The 26,393-nt window shown below is 41.3% G+C and overlaps 1 protein-coding gene and 1 long non-coding RNA gene across 11 annotated transcripts in view; one reads left to right on the top strand and one right to left on the bottom strand.

Moving 5' to 3' along the window:
• The window catches only part of GRIA4 (glutamate ionotropic receptor AMPA type subunit 4), a 407,250-nt gene that overhangs the window by 64,984 nt on the left and 315,873 nt on the right, over positions 1–26,393 (top strand). The gene's annotated exons all lie outside the window — the stretch shown is intronic.
• On the bottom strand, positions 9,813–11,909 carry LOC122912244. The gene is made up of 3 exons (XR_006385585.1): positions 11,874–11,909; positions 11,607–11,772; positions 9,813–10,266 (listed from the first exon to the last, which is right to left on the bottom strand). It is a non-coding gene; the product is annotated as an uncharacterized LOC122912244 (long non-coding RNA).

The raw sequence follows: 26,393 nt of genomic DNA, 5'->3' as shown, positions 1-26,393 counted from the left end.
CAAGTAATTAGGTATGAATTGATGGCAACATAGGGCAAATTCCCATGAATAATTGCTTCCCCCTTGTGCTGCTGTCGTCTTTGTAAAAAGCTGCTGCCATTTATTTATGTGAAAAAACAGAAAATGTTGTGTGATTTTTGTGACCCATTCTTTTTAAAAAAAAAAATATTTTATTTATTTATTTGACAGAGAGCGAGAGATCACAAGTAGGCAGAGCAGCAGGCAGAGAGAAAGGGGGAAGCAGGCTCCCTACCAAGCAGACAGCTGGATGCGGGGCTCGATCCCAGGACCCTGAGATCATGACCTGAGCTGAAGGCAGAGGCTTAACCCAGTGAGCCACCCAGGCGCCCCTTTGTGACCCATTCTTAACAGAAATCTGCACATTTTGAATTCCATAAAAAGGTACTTACTGGTGTCATCTGTTTATTGACATGGTCAGAGAATAGTGGTTCCGATATTTAGGATTCAAAGCACAGTCTCTTGACAAGTAAGTAGATTTAACTAATCTCTACAGTTTCTCTGTTGCTTAATTTTTAATAGAAGACTTTGAGGTAACATAACGTGACACTTAAAAATTCTATCCGAAGGGTCATACTCTTCCCCATTTGGAATTCGATTTTTATCTTTGACCTGTTTCCTTACAAACAAGGATCATCAAACAGTAGATTCCATACCCAGTTAGCTTCAGTGTTTCCTGGAATCTTGAACTCAGAAAACCCATCTATGTCATGTTTGATTGCCTATAATAGTTGGTAGGAATGGCTTACCATGTACTGTCTTTTATTCTTTCTGAACCTAAAAAACGGTTGTTTTTTTTTTAATTTGGGGAATCACAGTTTTGGGGGAATGTGGGCATTTACATACCCTGACATTAATAGCATTTCAGTTATCCAATTTTAAAAATGCAGATATGTTCCAGATATTCCACATATTTTCATGTGTTCCTAGGCTGATGTGGTAATCCTAATGGTAGGATTACAGCATCTGTGCAAAACCTTATCAGTGCACTCCAGTCCTGTCACATCTGTCTTTTCACATGTATAAATATATTAATTTATGCAACAAGTATTGAACAAACACTAGTGAACCAAGTAAATATGTTAGACATAATGAATGTATTCATAAATAAGATACAGAATTTCCTTTTAAAATTTAAAATCTTAGGGCGCCTGGGTGGCTCAGTGGGTTAAGCCTCTGCCTTTGGCTCAGGTCCTGATCCCAGGGTCCTGGGATCGACCCCCATGTTGGACTATCTGCTCAGCAGGGAGCCTGCTTCCCCCTCTCTCTCTGCCTGCCTCTCTGCCTACTTGCAATCTCTGTGTGTCAAATAAATAAAATCTTTTTAAAAATTTTAAAATCTTTACAATTCTTTTAAAACTATTATAAGATATATGATAACATTAACTATTGGAAAGAATAAAAGGAAATAGTTGAGTGCTTACACTGCTGATGGATATAAAAATCATTAGACTCCGTGTATAAGAACACTTTGTAGTGAATGATATAATTAAAAATCTACACACTGTTCCCTCAGAACCAGCTCTTTGGGTCTACTCGAGAAAAATAACTATACAAGTACATGGAAGGCAGTTTCAATATTTTACTGCAGACTTCTTTGTAAAGAAAACAGAGGAGCAAACCAAATGTCCTTCCATCAATAATGGCTGAATAAACCATTTCATACTCATACATTGCAGTACTTTGCAACAATATGAGAGTAGAGTAAGTTTCTGTTGGTTTATAGACTATGTTCATTAGTTAGCTTCTATGTTAAAAGAATCTATAAAAGATAAATCAAGGTTTCTACCGGATGTATGGATACATACACGCTTAGAAAAGTCAGATAATGAATCCAAGAACTGCTAAGTACAGTTACTTGTGAAGAAAGAATGGGCCATGTGGGTATGGGAAAAGTGGACCTTAGCACTCTCTCTCTCATATGATACCATAATATTAGTGAAATTGAAAACAAATATAAAAATAAAATTTAGTGTGATGGACATAATTATGGGATCATGCATGTTTAATGTCAGTGAAAACCAGGAAGTGACTAATTTAGGCTAACTCTAGAGCAAAGAAACAGTTCACATTAGTGGGGTCAACAGATACTCATGAAGTTCGTATACATCCTTGTGTGCATTACCTTCCAAAATATGTTATCAAGTTATATCTTCATTAACATTTTCATGGAGACATGATAGAGGGTTTGTGAGTTTTTCCCATAGCAGAATTTCCGACATTGCCATTTAGATACTGTTTACCCCAAGGTCTCCCCAGTGAGCAGCTGCAGGAAACCTCTTCCACTCCCCTCTCACAGAGCCCTGACAGCCCATGATCCTTTGTCTTTGGCATCCACCTTTCTGGTCCTATGAATCTCATGCAGCCCTCTCTTGTCCAAAGCTTCGGCATGTCACACACGGTCTTTCTACTGAAGTGTCATTTGGGAGTTCAAGTAACCTAGCCCCTAGTCTGCTTGTCCCATAATGAAAAGCTCTTCCTGGAATTCTTGACATCGTTATGCACCTTGTCTGCAAAACATTGTACCAGGTGCTGTGGGGACCAGATGAGTCAGACACACTCCCATCTTCAGAGGCTTCATTTCTAAGAGAGGGGAAGAGACAGACCAAAAGTGTACTAATGTGTAAATGTAGAAATAGAAGTATGTAAAGAAGACATTTCCCTCACGGGGATATGGTTAGGGCAAGATCAGAAAAAGATTGATGGCAACATTAATTTGTTTTGTTTGATTCTGGTTGACACACAATGTTACATTAATTTCAGGTATACAACATAGTGGTTCAACTCCTATGCCTGACTTTACTCACTCTAAGTGTATCTACAATGTCACCATGCAATGCTATTTAAAATATCATTGACTATATTTCCTATATTATGCCTTTTATTTCTGTGACTGACGTACTGCATAACAGAAAGCCTGTGTCTCCCACTGCCCTTCACCCATTTGGGCCATCTTCCTCACCTCTTCCATCTGGCAACCACCAGTCTGTTCTCTGTATTTATAGGTCTGATTCCGTTTTTTGTTTGTTTATTCAGTTGCCTTTTTTAGACTCCACATGAATAAAATCATATGGTGTTTGTCTTTTTCAGTCTGACTTATTTCACTTAGCATAATGCCCTCTAGGCCCATCCACGTGGCCCATTCTTTCTTCACAGTCTCATTGTTTTTTAAGGCTGCTCATATTCTGTTGTATATAGAACACACCTTCCTCATCCACTTTTCTACTGGTGGACCCTTGGGTTGCCAGCATATCTTGGCTATTGCTACAATAAACGTAGGGGTACATATATCTTTTTGAATTAGTGTTTTCATTTTGTTTGGCTTAATACCCAGTAGTAAAATTACTGAATCATCTGATATTTCTATTTTTAATTTTTTGAAGACTATTGATACTGTTCTGCACAGTGGCTGCACCAGTTTACATTCCACCAACAGTGCAAGAAGTTCCCCTTTCTCCACATGCTCACCAACACTTGGTATTTCTTATCTTTTTTATTTTAGCTGTTCTGACAATGTAAGGTGGTATCTCATTGTGGTTTTGATTTGCAGTCCCCTGATGATGAATGATGTTGAGCATCTTTTCATGTGTCTGTTGGATATCTATAAGTCTTCTTTGGAAAATGGCTCTTTGGGTCCTCTGCCCATTTTTTAATCTGGTGGTTCTTTTTTTTTTTTTTTTTTTTTTTTTTTTTGATGTTGAGTTTGCAAGTTCTTTATACATTCTGGTTATTAACCCTTTATCATATATATCATTTGCAAGTATCTTTTCCCACTTAGTGGGTTGACTTTTTGTTGATGATTTCCTTCACTGTGCAAAAGCTTTTTATTTTGATGTAGTCCCAATAGTTTACTTCTGCTTTTGTTTCCCTTGCCTCAGGAGACATATCTAGAGAAATGTTGCTACAGCTGATGTCAGATAAATTACTGCCTATGCTATGTTCTAGGATTTTTATCATTTCAGGTTTCACATTTAGGTCTTTCATCCATTTTGAGCTTATTTTCTTGTATGATGTTAGGAAGCGGTCCAGTTTCATTCTTTTGCATGTGGCTGTCCAGTTTTCCCAACACCATTTGTTAAAGAGACTGTCTTTTCCCCCTTTATATTCTCTTGCCTCATTTGTCATACAGTAATTGATCATACAGGCATAGGTTTATTTTGGGGCTGTCTGTCCTATTCTGTGAATCTATGTGTCTGTTTTTGTGCCAATACCATACTGGTTTTTTGTTTGTTTTTTAGTACCATACAGTTTAGATTACTGTGGCTTTGTAACGTATATTGAAATCCAGAACTACTTATTTTCCTTTCTCAAGATTGCTTTGGATACTTGGGTTCTTTTTTGGTACTATACAAATTTTAGGATTATTTGTTCTAGTTCTGTGAGAAGTATTATTGGTATTTTGGTAAGGATTGCATTAAATCTTGCTCTGGGTAGACATTTTAATAATATTTGTCCTTCCAATTCATGAGCATGGAATATCTTTCCATTTGTTTGTGTCATCTTCAATTTCTTTGATCAGTGTTTCATAATTTTCAGAGCGCACGTCTTTTACCTCCTTCGTTAAGTTTATTTCTAATTATTTTTATTCTTTGGTGCAATTGTAAATGGAATCATTTTCTAAATTTCTCTTTCTGCTTTTCTGTTATATCGGTGTATAGAAACACTATTGATTTCTGGGTATTAATTTTCGTATCCTGTGGCTTTACTGAGTTCATTTATAAGGTCTAGTAGTTTTTTGGTGGAAAATTTAGGATTTTCTAAATACAGTATCATATAATCTGCAAATAGTGACAGTTCAACTTCTTTATGGATGCCTTTTATTTTTTTGGTGGTTGTTGATGTCTGATTGCTCTGGCTGTGACAGCCAGTACTATGCTGGATAGAAGTAATGAGAGTGGACATCTTGTCTTATTTCTGAGCTTAGAGGAAAAGTTCCTGGTTTTTCAGCATTGAGTACGATGTTAGCGGCGGTTTTGATATATGGTTCTCATTGTGTTGAGGTATATTCCACGTCCCCTTTGTTGAGAGTTTTTATCATGAACAGATGTTGAATTTTGCTGGGTGCTTTTTCTATATCTATTGAGATGATGATATGATTTTTTATCAGAGAAGATGATATTTTAAGTACTCATTTTAAAAGAGCAAGTAATGCTTTTTCTAGGCCCTGAAGGAGGAGCTAAGTGGTTTAGCTCAAGAGAATACATTTTAAAAACCAGAGAAATGTTGAATACTTCAGTATTGCTAGAGAAAAGAAGTCTTGGGGAGTAGAAGGAAGTGAACTTTTCCCTTTGCCTATCTGTTGTTGATATTTGGCTGTTCATATGAATGTAAATAAATTACTCAGGTCACATGTTTTTTAAGAAAAACATGAATTCAGTTTTTAAATTCAGTTATTCTAACCACAGAATTCATAAAGCACAAAAGTAGCTCTCTGTTACTGAAAAATAAATGCATGTGAAGAATCACTGGGTTAAGATAAAATTATTGCTTTCGCTATCTGCAGATGAGTGGCAACTGAGTGAGCCAATCTCTTTAATTTTTATTTATCTTTAGAATAGTTGCTAAGTTAATAATCAAGCTCTAAAACCTTAAAGACAAAGTGCTTCTCAGCAATCAGCTTAACTCTCTGGTGTGTGCTCTGGTCAGTGACGGAGAAGGGCAAAGTGATAACCACAGTCCATCCGCGCACTCTTGATGCTTCTCTCATTAACCCCGCGCTGGTTAACTGGGCAACCGTACCGTGAGGTGGCATTCTCCTAATTTTCCTGTAGCAGGAAACTTTCCTAGTGACCTTCCTGACCAGTTCATAAAATACCATCAAATGAAGAAGATACTGAAAATGGGAAGTAATTAACACAATAGAACTAGTAGGGTTTTTTCAAACGGTGTTTGCAAATTCAAACAAAGAAGCAGTTTATCCAGGTAATCCATCCTGAAACGAAAATGAAGCAAACTTCAATTCAGAACCTGGAGAACATGCCGGGTGTTATAACTGTCTTTTAAAATATATTTTAACATGTAATCTATTTTATATTTTAAATGTAATCTAGTTCACCACACACAGAGTCCTTATCTTTCATACCTAGTTTTCCCTTTGAACCTAAAAAAATAACACAGCCATGTGGGGATTTAAAGAGGATAACATTTGAGCTGAGACCTGAGTGAGAGGAAGGAACTAGCATGCAAAGATGTTCAGCAAGAATTCTGGGTTCGGGAATCAGCCACTGTGGCCGGTGTGCATGGACACCGGGGATACTCCTAAATGGTCAGGACACAGGGGCAGGTAGACAGTGGAAGTAATTGCACATCATGGGCAGAAACCTGGACGTGTTACAGTGCCAGCCCCTGTTTGCGCCTCTCGCCGGCCTGTCTTTATGTTCAGTGAGCGCAGAGACCTCTGCTCCATCTATCATGGGTGCTTCACACTGTGCCTGGCGCAAAGGAGACACTAAATAAATGTTTGTTGGATCAGATGATAGATGAGCAACCTGTTTTATCTAACTTGGCACTTCCATATGTAATTCCTATTCAATGTGCTCTGAAAACTACGGTAGCATATATATTTCATAGCCTAGGATCAAGCTCATGTTAAGCAGGATTTGGGTCACTAACACTAATAAGAAAGCCCTCAATGAGTAAATGTAAAATTCAGGTGGGGGCCCAATTATGCGCCCGCTTTTAGATAAATCTATCTCAGCATTGATTATGATGTTTCTCTTCTCACTTAGAACTGTAATGGGCTTTGCCCATTATCCTGGTCATTAGCGAGCAAGCATTTCGTAAGATGAAAGAGAGCGGTAATAGTTGAAAATTGTTCTTGCCTGTTTTATTCGCTCTAATTCTATACTTAATTGGGGAAGCTAATGCTTGCTTTCAGTTTTCTATTCATAACTGTTGCCTCGTGAAAGCAGTGTGGTTTCGACACTTCTTGTAAGCAGCACTGACTTTATACTCAGCATTTGTTTAAGCAACTCTCACAGCCTGTTGCTGCGTGAGTAGGTTCTACGTGTTGTCTCCAAAATTTACCTCTGAACTCCAGCGTTTGAGATTAATTTCCAAGTGTTTTTCCACAGAAGCTCTTGTTGAAATTACCATTCAGACTGATGTCAGTGAAACACGCTGAGAGATTATGGCTGGACAAGACTCTGAATAAACCATTCCCGGATAATTTCCTCAAATATCTTCAGGCTAAAAGCTTTTTATTTGTAGAAATAAATAAAAGGGAGCTAATATTTAATCATGAGGGGTAAGACGGAAGGTTTTGGAAGAATGGAAGGGTCATAAGTGAGCAGAAAATTGTAGTTAATTTTCCCACTTGAAGAGATTCCAACCCTGAATCATCAGAATGCCTTGGAGAATATTTTTTTAAAAGGAGAGAGTGAGAGAGATTTGGAGACTCCACGAAGGAAATTCTGATTTAGCTGATGTATTAGTCATAGCTCTCCAAAAAAACAACCAAATGAATGTGTGTTATATATAGAGAAAGAGATTTATTTTAAGGAATTGTCTCACATGATTATGGAGCCCAGCAAAGCCAAAATGTACAGGCTGGACGGGCGGGCTGAAGACCCCGGGGAGAGACATGTTGCAGTTCATTTTCAGAAGGTGTCTGCTCAGAAGTCCCTCTTCACTGATGGGGGTCAGTCTTTGTTCTACTAAGGCCTTCAACTGATTGGACAAGGCCCACTCACGTACAACAGAAATAAGCTGTTTTATTCAAAGTCCATTGATTTAAATGTTAATCTTATTCAAAAAACACCCTCACAGAAACAGCCAGAAGAATTTTTGATGAATTATCTGGCAGCTCTGGCCCAGCCAAGCTCACACATAAGAGGAACCATCACGAATCCGCCCCATGTCCACTTGGCATCTACGTGCATCCCTAAGTCATGCTTAATCTTTGACTAAAGATAAAAACAAGCTCATACTTGTGCCTAACACGACACAGCTAACCTGCACACCACTGCAAATAGCAAACACTTTCCTAAGAAATAATGCTAAGTCCTTGAGTGATAGCTACTCTTCTCCTTGCTGTCCTGTGGTTGAGACACTATGGTGTAAAGTGAGTAATACTGAAATGCTGTGATAAGAAATCTGTATATTTTATGTGACAGGAGAGGAGAGGACAGAAAATAAAGATTTTATATGTAAATATAAACACAGACACAAATATATTCATAACAAAATAAGGAAAGTGCTCCTGACAGCTCCTTGTTTCTCTAACTGGTCATGTGGTCATAGCTGGTATCTTTCCTCAACCCACACCTCAGCTGGGCCTGGTTCTTCACCTGGGGCAGTGAGGGCGGTGACCCAGACCTTCATTCCTGAGACATAGATATGTGGGTATTGTGTGATACACCCATGCAGGTTTTATAGGAGCTTCTAACTGAAGCCAGATTTCTTCTTGACCTAAATGCTTCTTCCAATATATTAAGAAGGAAGTACTATTAGAGGCAGAAAACAGTAAACAGATTGGATTATTCCATTTCTCATCTCTATCCAGGGTGGAATCCCTCAGTTGGCCAGAACAGAACATTTCTTTGAAATCTCTAATTTTAGCAACACATGCATGCAAAACCTCCATAAAATTTTATTTGCTTTAAATAATAGTGGTTTTTAATTACTTTCTATGGAGTAAAATGAACACTTCAAGGATCATATGCTACTCTTTTCATCTCATGCTCTAAGTAATTCTGGTCTCACTGGAAACTCCCGTAGAAACAGTGTGCTCAGAAGGCTGTGGTTAAAATCTAGCTACTTAGCAGTGGGATTTGAGCAGATACCAACCAGCTCACTTCTTGGATAGAGTTGTGGTCAGCCCTGCTCCCACTTAAAATTCCAGTCTTGAACGTTACCTAATCCTGTGCTCAAAAAGCAGTTATGCTCACATTATTTTCTGTCTCACACTTTTATTTTAACTCAGTGCTGTTGTTGGCTCAGATGATTAATTAACCAACACTCTAACTTAGAGAAGAACAGAGCTTGGTACCCTAACACTAATCTCTAGGAAATGAATGTTATCTTCTCAGTAATGAATGACTTGGACCAGTGATGTAGTTGTCTTTGGCAAAAACTGTACGCTTCAGCCGATGATGCATGCCGCTGGTGGGAGGGATGACAAAACCCTCACCCCTCACGTAAAAATATCCCGGAAGCCATCCATTATTTTTGATAGGTCAAACACATCCTATCCAGAGGGGGGAAATATATCATCTAATATTAATTGTACCCCTGAAGTCCATGAGCCATTTATAATAATGGTAGGTCTTAGGTTTTTCTGGTCTTAGAATTCTAAGGAAGTAAATTAACAAGCTAAAATTAAAACATTTAAGGTGGAGTATAAGAAATAAGAAAAGCCCCCTTTTTCTCTGGGTCCATTAAAATGTGTATTAATTTTTTAGGCCTTTCATTTAATGACTTTAATACAAATTTAATACATAAATGTTATTAATTTTGCAAATGAATCACATGGCTCCTAAAATAATAAGAACTTAGTTAATATTAATAATTGTTTTCTCTCCTCCTGCTCATAATTGATGTGAAACAGCAAATAACTAGCTTAATTTGCACTTTAAAAATGTATATTTCGAATGGAAAATGTGTGATAACAGAGAAAATGTACTCAAACTTGGAAATGAGTTTAAACCCAAGGCTTCTGAAGGCCAAATGAACGTTCTTTATTAAATAATATATAGTCCACTTTCTAGAAACTTTGTAAGTTTAATTTGTGAATCAGTTATGAAATATCTTCATCAGTTTATAAGTATAAAGTACATTATTCATTGGAATATAAAAGAAAAACCTTTGCTTGATTACCATCATCTTTTTCACACAATATATAATAATTTGACTTGACATTTTGAGCATAATTTTGGAAGATACATGGTTGTTCAGTACAGTATTCTTTGAAAACAGGTGGAGAAAAATTAGAGCCTTCAGGACCTGAAGAGTGAAAAGAGGGGAAAGCAGATGATACTGGGAAAAAAGGGGTGGAGGATACATGCATATTCTTGGAATGGGGGTTTGCCACACAGCATGTTTCAAGGAAAGCCCAGTGTCAGAGTATGATACATTTTATGTCCTCACAACAGTCTTGGTTGAAGAATTGTACCGATGGTATTTTACAGATAGGGAGCATTGGGGTTGTGCAATTTGTCCACCATGGCTCAGTCACAGCTGTACACAGTCCTGGTGTTCTGTGTCTCAGTCATTTCTTTGGATGAAGGAGTTTGCTTTCAATTCAGTTGCCTAAACAAAATTATACAAAGATTATGTCATCTTAGAGTGACCACACTGAGAGAGAAAATAAAACAAAAGCAAAAACCCTTAGGTGATTCCTTTCCTGAGTAAAATAAGATAACTAATGTAACATAGAAACAGAAGTCTGTATTTCTCCATCTGATTTTAAGGACAAAGGGAAAAAATGAGGCTCACTAAACCCTGTTTATTCTGAAGGTAGGCACTTTGGAAATAGCATGAATGTGTTTTAGAATTGTTAATATTGTTTAAATTGATGTATCACTGGTGGGTTTTTTTATATATTATTTATTTGTCAGAGAGAGAGCACAGGCAGAGGCAGTGCAGAGGGAGGAAGGAGCAGGCTCCCCACTGAGCAGGGAGCCCAATGCAGGGCTGGATCCCAGGACCCTGGGATTATGACCGGAGCTGAAGGCAGGCACTTAACCAGCTGAGCCCCCCAGGTGCCCTGATGTATCACACTTTTTTTTTTTAAAGATTTTATTTATTTATTTATTTGACAGAGAGAGATCACAAGTAGGCAGAGAGGCAAGCAGAGAGAGAGAGGAGGAAGCAGGCTCCCTGCTGAGCAGAGAGCCCAATATGGGACTTGATCCCAGGACCCCGAGATCATGACCTGAGCCGAAGGCAGCGGCTTAACCCACTGAGCCACCCAGGCGCCCAATGTATCACACTTTTTAATGCACCAGAAAACAATGCATTCACAGATGTTCTCATAAGGAAAGTTTATTTTTTTTTAAGTCTCTATCTTAGTAAGTTTCCTTATAAGGATTTTTTGATATTTGATATATGTTTTTTTTTTCCTATTAGTCATTTAAAGATTTGGAACTTTGAATAACTGCACTGGTTCTTCTTGTGATTATATATATATATATATATATACACATATATATAGGTTCTTCTTGTGATTATATATATGTATATATTATATTACATATATATTATATATATTATTAGTATTAATAAAAGCTAAAAAAAAGGAAAATATTCTGGTATATCTGTGTGGCGGCATTTGTGATCTCTGTATTGATTACTTGCGACAGATTCTTTGAGTCTGTGGTTTTTTCACCAAAACCCTGGCTACAACAAAAAGAGAGAAAAGAAGGAAGGAAGGAAAGGAAAGAGGGAGGGATGGGGGGCGGGGAGAGAAGAAAAAAGAAAGAAAAAAATTAAAGAGGGTTCCTCTTCGTCACTTAGCCAGAATGTTGAATATGCTACAGTCTGTCTATCCTCAGAAATGTGATGACACTTCATTAGCGTGAGGTTCGCAGCCAAAGCTCTGATTTTCAAAATAAAATAAAAACTTGAAATGAGTCTGTGATCCAGCTTACCAGACTTAGCCCCTGGCTTGAGTCACCGCCAAACTGACTGTCTGATAGCAGCACGTACGATGGCAAACCGGATGGACTTGCCATTTTGAGGGTCCACACTGTCTAGTAGGAGCTGTATCCGAGGAGCTGCACCCGTACCCCCGGTCATCCCAGCCAGCGGAAGAGTCTAGTAACGGGAGAGTGTGCAGAGACAAGTTGTTAGTTTGTCTGCTAATATTTCTTACTTACATAAGAGAGAGAAGGCACGGGTGGAAAATTCTGACTTACGTGTGATCAGAAAAGTCTGGAAGTGGACGAGATTGGACTGAGAGTGTGAGGAGGATGGCCAAGAAGGGCTAACCACCGTGGGGAGCGGGGAGGCGGGGAGGCGGGGAGGCGGGGAGGCGGGGAGGCGGGGAGGCGGCGTGTGCGTCCAGAGAGCCAGAATGAAGATGACGCTGGCTGCCACTTACAGCGGGGAAAGCAGGAGGCCCTGGTCTGCAGGGCAGCGCTGGCTAGACTGAAGACTCTTGAGAGGTAAATGAATGCAAACCTAGCACAATAGAAAATGAAGGGTTTTCATTAGAAAAGTCACATAAGCTGGATGTTTTTTAACAAGGCAACAGTAGGAATCTTAGGCAGAAAGCAGTAAGAAAAGGCAGTCCAAGCCGAGAAATAAAATTGAAGCTATAGGAGAGAAATGCTGGAAAGCCAGAGCCAAGTGGTGGCAGAAGAAATGGGGAGGGAAATTTAAAAAAAAAAAAAAAAAAAAAGGAAACGGGGATTTGAGAAGCTCTGTGAGGCATCCGTGTACAAGAATCAGCGTGTTTGGGGGCGCCTGGGTGGCTCAGTGGGTTAAGAATCTGCCTTGGGCTCAGGTCATGATCTCAGGGTCCTGGGATCAAGCCCCGAATCAGGCTCTCTGCTCAGCGGGGAGCCTGCTTCCGCCTCTCTCTCTGCCTGCCTCTCTGCCTACTTGTGATCTCTCTCTGTCAAATAAATAAATAAAATCTTAAAAAAAAAAAAAAAGAATCTGTGTGTTTGTTGCTGTCCTCTAGAGATAAGGCACCACTAAGTGCTGGGAAATCAGTATTCAAATAAGATGTAGACGAGGGCCCCGTGGACTCTGGAGTGTGGTGGAGAAGGCAGCCCATGTGTGTTAGTAGTGGTCCTAACATGCCCGGCCCTTCCACGTGTCCACAAGTCAGGGCGCTCCAGGCGGAAAGCAGAGAGCGGCGCAGGGACGCCCCTTATTCCCTTGTGTTTTGCTCAACTGCTGTTCATCCACAGTGAGGTTTGTTTGTTTGTTTTTTCTTTACAAATTAACAGTTGGTGGCAACTCTACAATCAGCAAGTTTATTAGCTCTTTTTCCAGCAGCATGTGCTCACTTTCTATCTATGCATTAGATTTTGGTAATTCTTGGAATACTTCAGACTTTTTTGTTTTACTGTATTTATTATGGATCTGTGATCAGTGACTTTTGTTGTTACTCTAGTAATTGTTTTTTTTTAAGATTTTATTTATTTATTTGACAGAGAGAGAGAGAGAGATCACAAGCAGGCAGAGAGGCAGGCAGAGAGAGAGGGGGACGCAGACTCCCCACTGGGCAGGGAGCCCGAGGTGGGGCTCGATCCCAGGACCCTGAGATCATGACCTGAGCCGAAGGCAGCAGCTTAACCCACTGAGCCACCCAGGTGCCCCTCTAGTAATTGTTGTGCCACAAACACAAACCACGCCATATAGGACTCCAGACTAATCTGTAAACCCTGTGTTCCAGCTGCTCCACCAACCCACCTTTAGCCCTTTTCTCTCCCTTTCATTGGGCCTCCCTAGTCCCTGAGACATGACAGTATTGAACGAGGGCCAGTGAACAACTCTACAATGGCCTCTAAGTGTTCAAGTGAAAGGAAGAATGGCACATCTCTCACTTTCAGCATAAGCTAGAAATGACTGAGCTCAGTGAGGAAGGGATGTTGATAGTGGAGAGTGTCCAAAAGTGAGGCCTCTTGTGCCAAATAGTTAGCCAAGTTGTGAACGCAAAGAGAAGGTTCTAGAAAGAAATTAAAAGTGCCACTCCAGTGAATGCACGAATGATAAGAGAATGAAACAACTGCCTTAGGGAGCCCGGGTGGCTCAGTCAGTTGAGCGTCCGACTCGTGATTTTGACTCATGTCATGATGTCACGGTCGGGAGATCGAGCCCTCTGTCGGGCTGTGCACTCAGCCTGGAGTCTGCTTCAGATTCTCTCTCTCCTTCTGCCCCTCCCTACACCCACTTTCTTTCTCTCTAAAAGAAAAAAAGGGAGGGAGGGAGGAAGAAAGAAAGGAAGGAAGTCAAACAGCCTTATTGCAGTATGGAGAAAGTTCTAGTGGTCTGGATAGAAGATCATACCAGCCACAGTGTTCCCTTAAACCAAACCCTAATCCAGAGCAAGACTCTACCTCTCTTCAGTTTTGTGAAGGCTGAGAGAGAAGCGGCTGCAGAAGGAAAGTGTGAAGTGAGCAGAGATTGCGCATGAGGTTTAAGAAAAGAAGCCGTCTTCATGACAAGAAAATGCAAGACGGAGCAGCAAGTGCTAATGGAGAAGCTGCAGGGAGTTCTCCAGAAGGTCTAGTTCAGAGAATTGATGAAGACGGTTACACCAGAGAAGAAAGAGATTTTTGATGTAGATGGAGCAGCCTTCTATGGGGGAGAAGCTGCCATCTAGAACTCTCCTAGCTAAAGAAGAGAGGTCTACACCTGGCTTCAAAGGACAGGGTGACCGTCCTGTGAGGGGCTCCTGCAGCCGGTGACTGTAAGTCGAGCCAGTGCGCGTGTACCGTTCTGAAAACCCTGCGGCCATTAAGAATTATGCTCAGTCTCGGCTTGTATTCCACAAACACCGCTGCAAGGCCTGGATGACAGCACATCTGTTTATAACATCATTTCCAGCATATTTTAAGTCCACTGTTTAGACCTACTACTAAAAAAAAAAAAAAAAAAAAGATCCTTTTCAAAATGTTATTGTTCCTGGACAATGCACCCAGTCACCCCAGAGCTCCAGTGGGGACGAATGTTCTCGCGGCTGCTGATGCATGTGTTCTACCGTCCATGATGGAGGAGTCGTTTCAGTTCCCGAGTCTTCCTGTTGAAGAGACGCACGTCAGAAGGCTGTAGCTGGCCTAGACCACGATTGCTCCGATGTTTCTGGGCAACATAAAGAGAAAACCTTCTGGAAAGGATTCACTTGTCCGGATACCAGTAAAAGCATTCAGGATTTCTGCACGTGGTCAAAACATTAGCATTAAAAAGGGTTTCACAGCAGAGGATTCCCACCCTCAGGAAGACTGGGAGGGGTCAGGAGCTCGGGCCGGGAGGCGGCTGGAACCTCCCGGGGAAGGCGCCGCGAAGATGGTTGAAACGGCAGCAGAGGGCTCAGTGTCCCATCGGCTCTGCTGATGGAGCAGCTCCGGGTCTGAGCGGGGGGACCCCCGTCTGGAAAGAAGTTCTCCTGCATCAGAAGACGCTCGGCCGGCCTCCGGGGCTGCAGGAACGCGATCCTGACGGGAGAGCGGATCCGCGCAGCCACTGCCTGGTTGTCTTGGGAGCTCGCCGTGGCCGCCTGGCCTTCTGCAGCCCACAGCCCTGCCGACGGCGCCCTTAGCACTGCGAGGGGACCCCTGCCCGCCCGGAGCTCAGGACCCACGGCCAGCTCAGATGATGGGTAGTATTTATTAGCAAAGAATGTACATTGTAGGTTTTTTTAAGGTAATACTCTTGCACACTTATTAGGGTACAGTAGAGCGTAGACATATGTATAGCTCTGGAAACCAGAACATTCATTTGACTTGCTCTCTTGCAATATCCCCTTTATTGTGGTGGCTGGGAACCAAGCCTGCTCCATGTCCAGTCCTGCTATGCCTGGATTCCTGGAGAGCCAGGGCCAGGGAGCTGCTCCTGGGCAGGAAAGAGAAAGGCGGTGTGAAGAAGGGGAAACAGTACCAGGTCTTCGAATAATTTTTGATCTTGGCTCATCAGGATGACTTGCGATTCATTCACTGTGGGAGATTTGGCGACTGAAGAAGAATCAATGATAACTAAGTTTCCAAACTTGGAGAATGACCGTGATCTCAGGAAATAAACACCTCTTAGAGGGTGCTGTAGTTCTCAGGGATGATGGTGATTTCTGAGGCAGCCGTGTGGTGTGGGGAGATGCCAACCCAAAAGCAGGGTTGTGGGGATAGGGAGGGCTCAGAGTCAGACAGAGACTCACTAAGACATTCCCAGACACTCTCATGCCCGCGTTTCCCCTTAAAACTGCAGTTTAGCACAGCTGATCCCTAATGTTTCTAACTGTGGTTTTAAAATGATCTTTATCAGTTTTGTAGTTCTCTTTGCTTTCTCCTCGTTTTTGTCAGCAGCACCAACAGAAGCATTTGTTTATAAATAAGTGAAGTTTTAAGTCACCATCCAAGAGTGATTTCATGTGCAACACTAAGTAGAGAATAAGCCTCGTGAAGAATCTAGGTAGTTCCCTTAGTTTATTTCCACCTCAGACCTCTTTGTCTCTCTCTCTCTCCCATTAAAATATATATATATATATATATATATATATATATATATGGTGTGTGCATATATGTATATATACATGTACATATACCATCTATGTTTGTGGTGTGTACATGTATATGCGTAAATATTTCATGGTATAGTAGCTGGCACATTTTATACATCTTCGGGGTCCAGAATAATGAGAAAAAGACGATGAAAATAAAGTGGAAGAGGAGATCCCTGCATTCAACAATACACATCAATGAACATGCAACAGGACTGTGCCCTGTGCCGGGGACACAGTGGTTACTGGAATAGAGAGTTGTGTTCTCATGGTGCTTACCTTTCATTCGTGATTCCTTCAGCAGAGGTGCGTTCTTTGTGTCTGCTGTGAGCAAGGCGTTCTGCTAGCAGAAAGGCAGATGATAAACACGTAACACAGACAATGCATCATTAGCGCAGACGACGGAGCTAGGAAGAAGAAGGCTCAGGTGCTGTTTCTGTCGGGAAATCCGACCTACTCTAGGAGATCATGGAAAGTTTCTCCAAGGAAAGGACATGCAAGCTGACACCCAGACAACGACTTATCCAGTAGATTAATTGTGGCAAGAATATTTGCGGCAGATGAACAGCAGCAGTGCTGGAGAGAAAGAGAGAGCGCACGTTAGGTAAGGAGATGGAGAGCAGATGTTTAGATTCTCCCCTTTAAGTCACATTTAACGAGATTATTTGCCATTTTAAGTTGAGAAATGTATTTTATGGTGAGTGTATTGAGTGTGTCGGCCATTACTCATGACCCTGGTTATTTGGGTGAGGGCTCAAACAGAGGTGGGATTTCGTTAAATTGGAGACATCTTCTTTGAGCAAACGGAAGGAGCCTATGAAACACTTCCACCGTTATTTAAGAGACAACAGAAATGCTTCAGTGGCTTTCTCGAAGTCCCCGCTGCCCTCTACCTGTTTCCTGATGCAAAAAATCAAGGCTCTAGCAGCTACCAAAAACCAAATGCCCAGGAAAGTGCTTGAGTTCTCTGCTCCCTTCCTGACCCGACTTATGACATAGTAGTTGATGTCTCAGTTCTCCTGTAAAACTACACGATTATGAATTAAACTAAATTTTGTTTTGTAAATAAACCTCTAAAATTCTGTATCAAATTATTTTCTTAAGCATGTTTACTTTACCAAAGTAAATCATAATAGATATCAAAAGAATATCACTTTCAAGAGTGAGGTTTTTGTTTTTCTGTTCTTCAAATACATTTTCTCTCCTTCTCCTAAGTGTCAGCCAGTCCTATGATATAACCCCTTCACGCAGCCAGCCCAGAACTTTGTGCTTCCAAGCCCAGCCTCTCTAGCAACTACCTTCTGCAGAGTCTGACCTCTCCAGATTGTGACCATGGTAGCTTCTCCTGGAAGCAAGGTTATTTCTTAACTTCGAAACTTTGTCCTCACTGAAGAGCCATCACGTTTCTGCGGGCAGCTCCTGGGCTACAAGGCTGTAATCAGTGCTTATCCTTACACGGTGGCTAACCCCTTACCTAGAGCCGCCTTCTGCTAACCCTGGTGGAAGAATCATCCTACTGGCATTTCCCTTCATGCCTATTGTTCTATCTTTTTTCTTCAAAGTCAGAGAGACGGAGTGGAAGACTGAGAGATTGAAGAAATGCATTGTCTCTATGCCGCTTGATCCCATGGGTTTTCTGCCCTGTCAACAGGAGAGTTTACTCTGATTTCCATGGCAACCCTGTGACTCCTGCCCTTGGCAAGTGTACACTTAGCTTCCCCCTAGATTTAATAGTGTTGACCTTGTTTTTCCTAACTCCGGTCACGTTCACTTGCTGAGAATCTACTCTTCCCTCTCCACTCCCCCTTTTAAAGGATATGACAGTTTTTTGAAAGCTTTAATATTTGACTGGTCTACAGTACTTGTGTGGTAAAATTTGCTCTGTGTGGGTTAATATATTAAGTAGCAGTCTGTCACTTACATCCTCTTGGAAATGAACAGATGATGACAGGGCTACTCTTAATAGAGTTAGGGGACGAGGGGCTGAGTAGAGCTGCTGGCATAGAAACGGTTTTCCTGAAACAGTATTCTCACAACTGCTGTGATCAAGATGCTTAAAATCACAGAAGTATGTAAGTCTCTCCGAGAAAAAGATATGTGAATGCCGTATCCCAGAACTTTGAGAATATCCCCCGCCTACCATGGGTGTCAGTTTCCTGGCAGTGCCAGGGATCGATCTAGGTGACCTTTTCCGGAGCTAGAAAAAAACTCACATCCAAGACCCCAGTCATTTTTAATAAAGGCAAAGTTATTAAAGAATCATAATCAACTTCAAGATTAAATATTTAAACTATGTGGGTTAATTAATTTTCCCATCAGTCTTCTCTTTCTCTCTGCGAACGTGTGTGTTTTATTTTCAGTTTTTATTTCCTCATCTTTGAAATGAGAATGTTGAACTTGCCTTTGAATCCTGAGGTTTGAATGGAGATAAGTTAGTCACAACTGGGCTCTCTTAGGATGCCGTGTGGATGTGTGTAGGTGTGGGTGTGTGTGTCTACGTCAGGAGGGAATCTTTGTTACCGTATTCTTATACACAAATAACTGATGCTATTAATTCTCTTCAGTGTTAAGGACTTTTTAAAATCATCCTTAAAATATAAATAGATACTTTTCCTGGGGTCAATGTGACCGTATGTTACTACTGTCCTTGGACAGCCAAGGGCAGGCAGTGGGAGGTCAGGAAGCTGGGTGGTAGGACCCTGAGGGAAATAAGCAAAATTGGTTGCTTCCTGGACAGTTTGTACTGACTTGGGAGTAAACAGTCGTGGGGCTAAGACAGAGATGACAGGAAAATCGCCTAGTCCCTGTCTGTTGAGAGTTTTTATTTCTCCAGTTAATTAGTTCACTAGTTAGTTAGTTCTTTAGTGTAAGCCTAGCCTGCTAAGTACAGACGGACATGATTCGGGTTACAGATTTTTGTAAGTTACATTGGCCCCATTAGAGAGACCGTCAGTGTGCCTGCTGAGGGTGACAAAATTGAGCAATCAAAAATCAATAAATAAACTTCCCAGTAGTGATGTTTAAGTATGGGGAATAAAAGCAATACAGAATAAGAGATTTCCTGCAAAGAAGTAAGAAATACAGTCATTTCTTTTGTTTATGTTAGCCAGAAGGAGAAGTTAAATTTCCATATGAAAACCAAACTTGAGTTCCACAAAGATGTCTGGATAGTAAACACTATGCTTGATTTAATTGAAAGTTAGCTCTAAAACACTGTGCCTCAATGTCGTCATCTGTAAAATGAAGAAAATAATAGTATTATGTCATGGGACTATGTAGATGATTAAATTAATTGTTTCTTTATTGAAATAAATGTATTTCAAAATTCCAGCCCATAATGTTAAATAATAGATACATAAATGCATTATCACTAGCTTATAAAACCACGCATTAAAGAGAATATCTAAAATCGACACAGAGTTACCAGGCAACTTGGTGCTGACCTAACTGAAAGGTAACTCATCTCTAGGATGTAACAGAATCGCGTTGGTGATACTGATGATGATGAGAACTAGAATGACAGTCATCATTTATTGAGCACCTCTTGTGGGTTCGATCTGTGCCCAGAATCCTTCTATATGTAATCACTTGTTCTGAAAAAAAAAAAAAAAGAAGAAGAAGAAGAAGAACCCCACTGCTCAGGGCATTTGTTGAGTAATGTCTCGGTCTGAAGCACCGTCGTGAACATTCTTATTATTGGAAACACTTCATGTCCCGTGAAGCCTGTGCCCCCAAGGCACCCAGTACTATTGGAGAGACAACATGGACTGGGAGAGGCTAAATATTCAGGGAAACATTTGCAGCAGCTCTAAACTTTATAGCCACCCCCCTTTGACTGTTTTCACATGTAAATATCATGTAAGATAACCCAGGGGAAAAACCTGCCTTAACTTGCCCCTTTGAAATCTAAATCAAAAGGATAGAATCTCGCCCCCATTTAACTGCTTAACTCAGAAGAGTCATTTGTCTAAGGGTTTTCATAACATTTTGGTGACTCATTATTTCAGTTTTAAATTTTTAACCCAAGAGATATGGAATTCTGAAACTGGAGGCTTTGCATTCTGTAGGTCAGTCAGTGCACAAGGCCATCATCCAAAATGCAGTGATCTCATCTGTAACGTATCAAGAGTACTTTCTCATTTCTAAAATAATGCAAATAATTTAATATAAATCACTAAGCTAATTTATAATATTTTTCTTTCAGCTAAATAATGTAGTCTTGAGGACTGCTGAAATATATAAATATACATGAAACATGCAAAAGAAGATTATAGCCTTTTTTGTGTATATCGTGTTTCTCGGAAAAAAAATAAAACATAACCCAGATTCTAGACTCATAGTATCCTGCTATTAAATAAGTTGGTCATTATCTGCCTCCCACTTCACTGAAGGCATGAATTTCAAAGCTTCAGCTATTTCTATACCATTTTATGTTATTAATATTAATACATTGGTTTTTAAAATATTTTCAATCAGCCATTGATTAAGTCATAACTAAATAAAATAAAGGGACCAGAATCAAGTCATCATTTGAAAAGAGCAAAAATATAATGAAGTTTGCTACTTACTCTGCTGCAAACTGAACTACTTGTGTATGTTACGAAAACATTTTTTATGACTACATTCTTGATCTGATCAATATGCAGTTTATCCAAAGAAGTGGCAGGTGACATCTGGCTAAGGGAAAAGAAGAACATTTCTTGGTGTTTAGAATTTCTAAAAATAGCTATTAAAAAAAAAAACTCAATCACTGGTTTTGACTTAAAAGAGCAAAATTTTTTAATTTTTTGAGGGGGTTGTTGTTTCAAGTTTTTATTTAAAATCTAGTTAACATTGGTTTCAGGATCAGAATTTAGTGGTGCAGCGTAACACCCAGTGCTCTTCACAAGTGCCCTCCTTAAACGTCTGATTGTAGAGCAGTCTGTGTCTTAAGCTCCAGAACATAAGAAACAGAGCCTGTCAGCGTGTCAGTATTCCTCGACGGCCAGGGAATCTGGCATTTCTTCTGTGTGTCCATGCTTCCTACTCAGAAGACTCCGCCGGTGGTGTTCTCAGCGTGGTGTTCACACCTTTCTGTCGTATAAATGCTGGTTTACCTGTTTGTTCGTTGTGAACCCTGACACAGTACCTCATATTTACTTCCTTCCTCCCTCCCTCTCTTCCCTCCCTTCTTTCCTTCCTTCCCTCCTTCCTTCATTCCTCCCTCCCTCCTTCCCTCCCACCAGAAGCATGTTCTTGGAGACCACTAACCCAGACCCCTACCTTGTTCCTGACTGCTGTATCATACTCTGTGTCAGGATTCACTTCTTTTTGCCCATCCCTTCTTCCACTTGCTAACTCTGGGCTGATCCAATGTCTGAATACAGTGTCCTACAATCTAAGAATCTAAAAGTTAACTGCCTGTAGAAAACGACTTTTCTTAGAAAACATTTATTGAGAGCCAGCTGGGTGCCAAGTTGTCTTCCAGGTACTGAAGATACATCCGAGACAAGGCAGACAGAAATCCTGTCTCCAGGAGTTTATATTTGATTCGGTTGCTTAAAGGAGTCAAACTTGGAGCCAACTCTTTTTTGTATTGTCCATGGTGTTTGTTTCTGAGTTCAATTTAGAGCACTTTTAAAAATCCTAAGGCAGGGGCGCCTGGGTGGCTCAGTGGGTTAAGCCTCTCCCTTCAGCTCAGGTCATGATCCCAGGGTCCTGGGATCGAGTCCCACATCGGGCTCTCGGCTCAGCGGGGATCCTGCTTCCTCCTCTCTCTGCCTGCCTCTCTGCCTACTTGTGATCTCTGTCAATTAAATAAATAAAATATTTTTTAAAAAATTCTAAAGCATTTTTAAGTTGTAGCACCCGTTCACTATGGAAACTATTTTTATCCATATGCTCTGTCCATTAAATTAATAAAACAGAGGAATTATATTAACCATGTCTTAAATAGAATGTTGTAAACTCAGAAGTAAATAAGATACTCTCTCTGTGTATATGTGTATGTTTATGTATTAAAAACTATTTTTAGTAAGTTTTTTTACTTCTATGTGTGTAACCCTGGGTATATTAACTTTTACTAAATTTAATTTTCTTATCTAAAAATGTGGATGATAGGCTCTATTTAACAGTTCTTTTGCAATGATTGGAAATAGGAAAAATGCCCAGTTACCAGCCACTTAGTACTCCCAAACATCTCACAGACGCAGAATCCAGGGACTAAGGTTAACACGGGAACTCGCGTGAGGACGCCGGGCTGGTGAACGGCGCTTCTGAACTCAGCATCTTGCTTTATCTTACCTTTCCTCCAGCTATCAAACTCTGATGACTGCTAACTTGTACACACAAAATGCCATCTATTCATTTAATTTAGACTGAAAAATCGTTTTAAAAATTGTATACATTTCCCACTTCTGTATGTCCTCGCAAAATGCTGTGTTGGCATCTTAGGTTTTTCAGTTTGGTTTTGTTCTGTTTCATTTTTAGAAAGCCCACTTAGTGGAGGGCCCGGGTGGCTCAGTGAGTGAAGCGTCTGCCTCCATCTCAGGTCATGTTCTCAGGGCCCTGGGATTGAGTTCTGCCTTGGGCTCCTGCTTCTTGCTCTCCCTCTGCCTGCCGCTCCCCCTGCTTGTGCTCTCTCTGTCAAATAAATAAAATCTTTGAAAATTTAGAAAAGAGCCCAGTTATAGACCTTGTATGTCTGTCATGTACTTCCAGCCATTCTCATCTCTGCTCCGACAGCGTCCACCGGTCTGTTCGGAGAATCATCCTCAGTTCACAGAGTGGCTGCATGGCCACCGTCTCGCTCTCCTCTACCTTGCTTTCTTCCCTCTTCTTGTTGAATTCCTTATGTTTTTATCCTCACCAAGAAGTGTGTGTGTTGGGGGTGGGTATCTTTTCTTGTCTTGCTTCTCCCACTTTACTTACCTTAATTTGAAAGGACTGATCTTTCCCAAACAGTGCCCCACTCAGTCCGGGTTTCTCTCCTAACCTTTAGCAGACTAGTCCATGACTGAGTTCAGAGCACAGTTGTAAAGTCCCATCCTTTTTTTTTCTTTCTTTTTTTTTTTTTAGATTTTATTTATTTATTTGACAGACAGAGATTACAAGTAGGCAGAGAGACAGGCAGAGAGAGAGGAGGAAGCAGGCTCCCTGCTGAATAGAGAGCCCAATGCGGGGCTCCATCCCAGGACCCTGGGATCATGACCTAGGCTGAAGGCAGAGGTTTTAACCCACTGAGCCACCCAGGCGCCCCTAAGTCCTCTCCTCTTTATAGTTACATTTATTTGTTTTAATTTCCTGACAAAGAACAGCCATTCCTTTGACTGGAAATGAGAATTTAGATTTTTTTATTATTATTATTATTATTTTGCCTAGGAGCCATCCCTTAAACTTGAAGATTTTGGAAGCCAAATTCTAGGGGTCTGAAGTATGCAAACTAATTTCGCTCAGCTGTTGATGTGTGAACACTTTGAACGTCAGGTAGTTCTGGTTTCTGGTCCCGAGTGTTGCGTCTTCTGGTTTGAAGTCTTCAGTCCACGTCGTTGCCCTCTGGATGAGGGCAGACAAACTCTTTTAAGAAATGACCGGAAAGACTGACCCCTTTGGCATTGCAGTTCTCCTGATGAAATGTCTAGCTCCCCAAAGAAGCCAGTCTCCCTGACGTGTCTGGATGTTTACATTGGCAGCCCCTGCAGGCTGGTGTGCTGAGTTTTCACTGTCTCTTCCCTCTCCCAACTCTCCGTTTACTCACACCTGCTACTCAGGAGCTCCTTCATCTGTGAAACTGCTTCCAAGCCCCAAAGACTTGTTAGGCACTTGGCCTCGGTTCATCCAGAACCCCCGTACGCCCTCCCAGTAAGACTTTTCACTCCCATTTCTAATGTATTAAAGGTACTTAAAATTTGATAATGTAAGCATTCTGTAGTTTGTGAGATACTACTTCTTATTAAAATTTAATTTTTTGAAATGCTCAGAGCTGATAAGGACTTTTAAAGTCTATTTTATTCTGCATAGAAGGCAGTATCTGAGAGACAAAAGAATAGCATTTTCCTGCTAACATAGTTTATGTTCCAAAATAACTATCGTTTATGGTTTCTAGCATACTTAGTAGTTTATTATTTTCTGGAAAAAAACAAACAAGCCCTGAGAACACAGCGAGGGACTTTTTGGTGATGTGTGGAAAGGCACCTGAAGGTAGTTATTAACCTGCATTGGAAGACAGCATCCCTTTGAAAAGCTGATAAAAGCTTTGGGCTGTCTCTCTTTGCTCCGGAAAAATGCCCAAATGCACATATACTCACCAATTTTGCCTACCATTTTAGGACTCTTGCGTTTCACTCAAGAAAAGTAGGTTAAGGAACCCTAAGCTAAGATCAGCCTGAAAAGAGTACGGACTCAGCCAGCTGAGCGGCAGGACAAGGGCAGAGGGACTGTGTATTCAAGATGGTCAGGGAGTGTGAGCTTCAGAAAAGCAGAATGCACGCGCTTTCTGGACCTCGGGGAGCTCCTCCCTAGCTCGAATGCTCCCTGACACGGTGACTGGAGTTGTTTGGAACTCAGACGCCTGTGCTCCTTCTTCATCGGCTCATCCAGCTGGGGGCTTGGCTAGGGCCTGAGCGCTGGGGGGAGGGGCGGCTGCAGAGGCCTTGTTACTACTGTAGACAGGGCAGTGCTTTGCGTTCCCCATGTTCCAGAAATAAGGGAAGATCATTCTACAAATAACGAAAATGAATCCATCTGTGTAGAAGTTTCTGCTAATGTGGCACCGATTTTACACCCAGCAGCCATTTTTCATCCATCATCCCTGGTGCTATTATTATGTGCAAATAAATGAAGTCTTTAATGAATTTTAGAACCATAAAATATAATTTAATTATTTGAATGTTAGGTGACTATAATGAAAATTATTAATGCGACGTATAAACAGTGCAATAATAGTGTAAGGTTATGGTTTAAAGCATCTTAACAGTGCCCAAGATAGAATGAATATTTTTATAGAAATTTAATGAAAACTGTGGCATCTCTTCATTTCCCTGAAATTCTGTTTATATGCACATAGGGAAGCCTCCAATTAAGGTAACAGTCTCGCGTGAGCTCCAGTAGAGCTCAGGTGGGGCTGGAGGGAATTTTCACCCTCCAGGCCATTTACTGAGACTCAGACTTGAGTCCGTTTCCCTAGTAACGTGGAACTGCTTCCCAGTGAGACACCAAGGGAGGCTCTGATCAAATCAATGTGGACAGAACTGCAGCCTCGAGGAAACTGCGGTGAGAACCCAGGAAAACTTTTTGCGTATCGTCTGTCAGAAAACCAGAGCGAATGTGCATAGACTAAGCGGCCACCTTGGGAATGAGGGTAGAGCGCTGTGTGCGTCGAATGCTGTTAGCAGTCGTCCTTGGTGATGACACTGGACGCCAATTCTGGCGCACGTGCAGGTGTGACTGAAAGTCTGATTTGTGAACAACGGGCCCTTTCAGTCTGCACATCACGCTGTGCTTCGCCTTTGCAGCTGCAATTGCTACTTGCAGAACATGCTGCTGATCAGAGGATGTCCGTTTCGACGTGAAGTCCGGCCGAATCTTTGCCCAAAAGAGCACCCAGTTTTTGCGTTTGTCGTGTCCCCTGGGTCTGTCCGTGCGCGTCCTCCTCACTTCCTCTCGGCTGCATCGTACTGTTTGCCCGTGTGCGCAGAGCTCCCCCCCACCCTGAGTCCACCTGTCTTCCTTTCTACCCTTTAGTAATGCCAAAACAGTCAAAAGAGTTGTGTTTTCAGGAACAGCACTTAAACTCTGGGCATTTGTTTTCTCTTTCGTGATCCGTTCATTCAGAAAATCTTTACTGGAGAGCCTCTGCAGTATCCCACGGGCTGCGTGTGAAGGATGGAGCGGGAAGAAGGCAGACAGCTCCCCTGAACCCTGTGGGTGGGTGCTCCAAACTTGCTATCTGATTTTATTATTTTTAAAGGTTTTTAAACTTATTCATTACAGAGAGAGAGAGAGCAAGGGAGGAGCAGAGGGAGAGGGACAAGCAGACTTGATGCCAGGAGCTCGATGCAGGGCTCAAGCCCACAAACCTGAGATCATGGCCTGAGCCAAAACCAAGACTGCGCCACGCAGGTGCCCCCTGCGATTTGATTTTAAAGATAACCTACAAGGCCTGTTGATAGAGTCACTCAGGAAATGAGCAGTGCTCTCTGGGACAAGATCATATCACGTGATAATCACGCCATTT

The sequence above is a fragment of the Neovison vison genome, chromosome 7 (assembly GCF_020171115.1).
Source record: "Neovison vison isolate M4711 chromosome 7, ASM_NN_V1, whole genome shotgun sequence".
Lineage (NCBI taxonomy): Eukaryota > Metazoa > Chordata > Mammalia > Carnivora > Mustelidae > Neogale > Neogale vison.
Note: the sequence above shows the minus strand (reverse complement) of the source record. Positions and strands in the feature narration are given on the sequence as shown.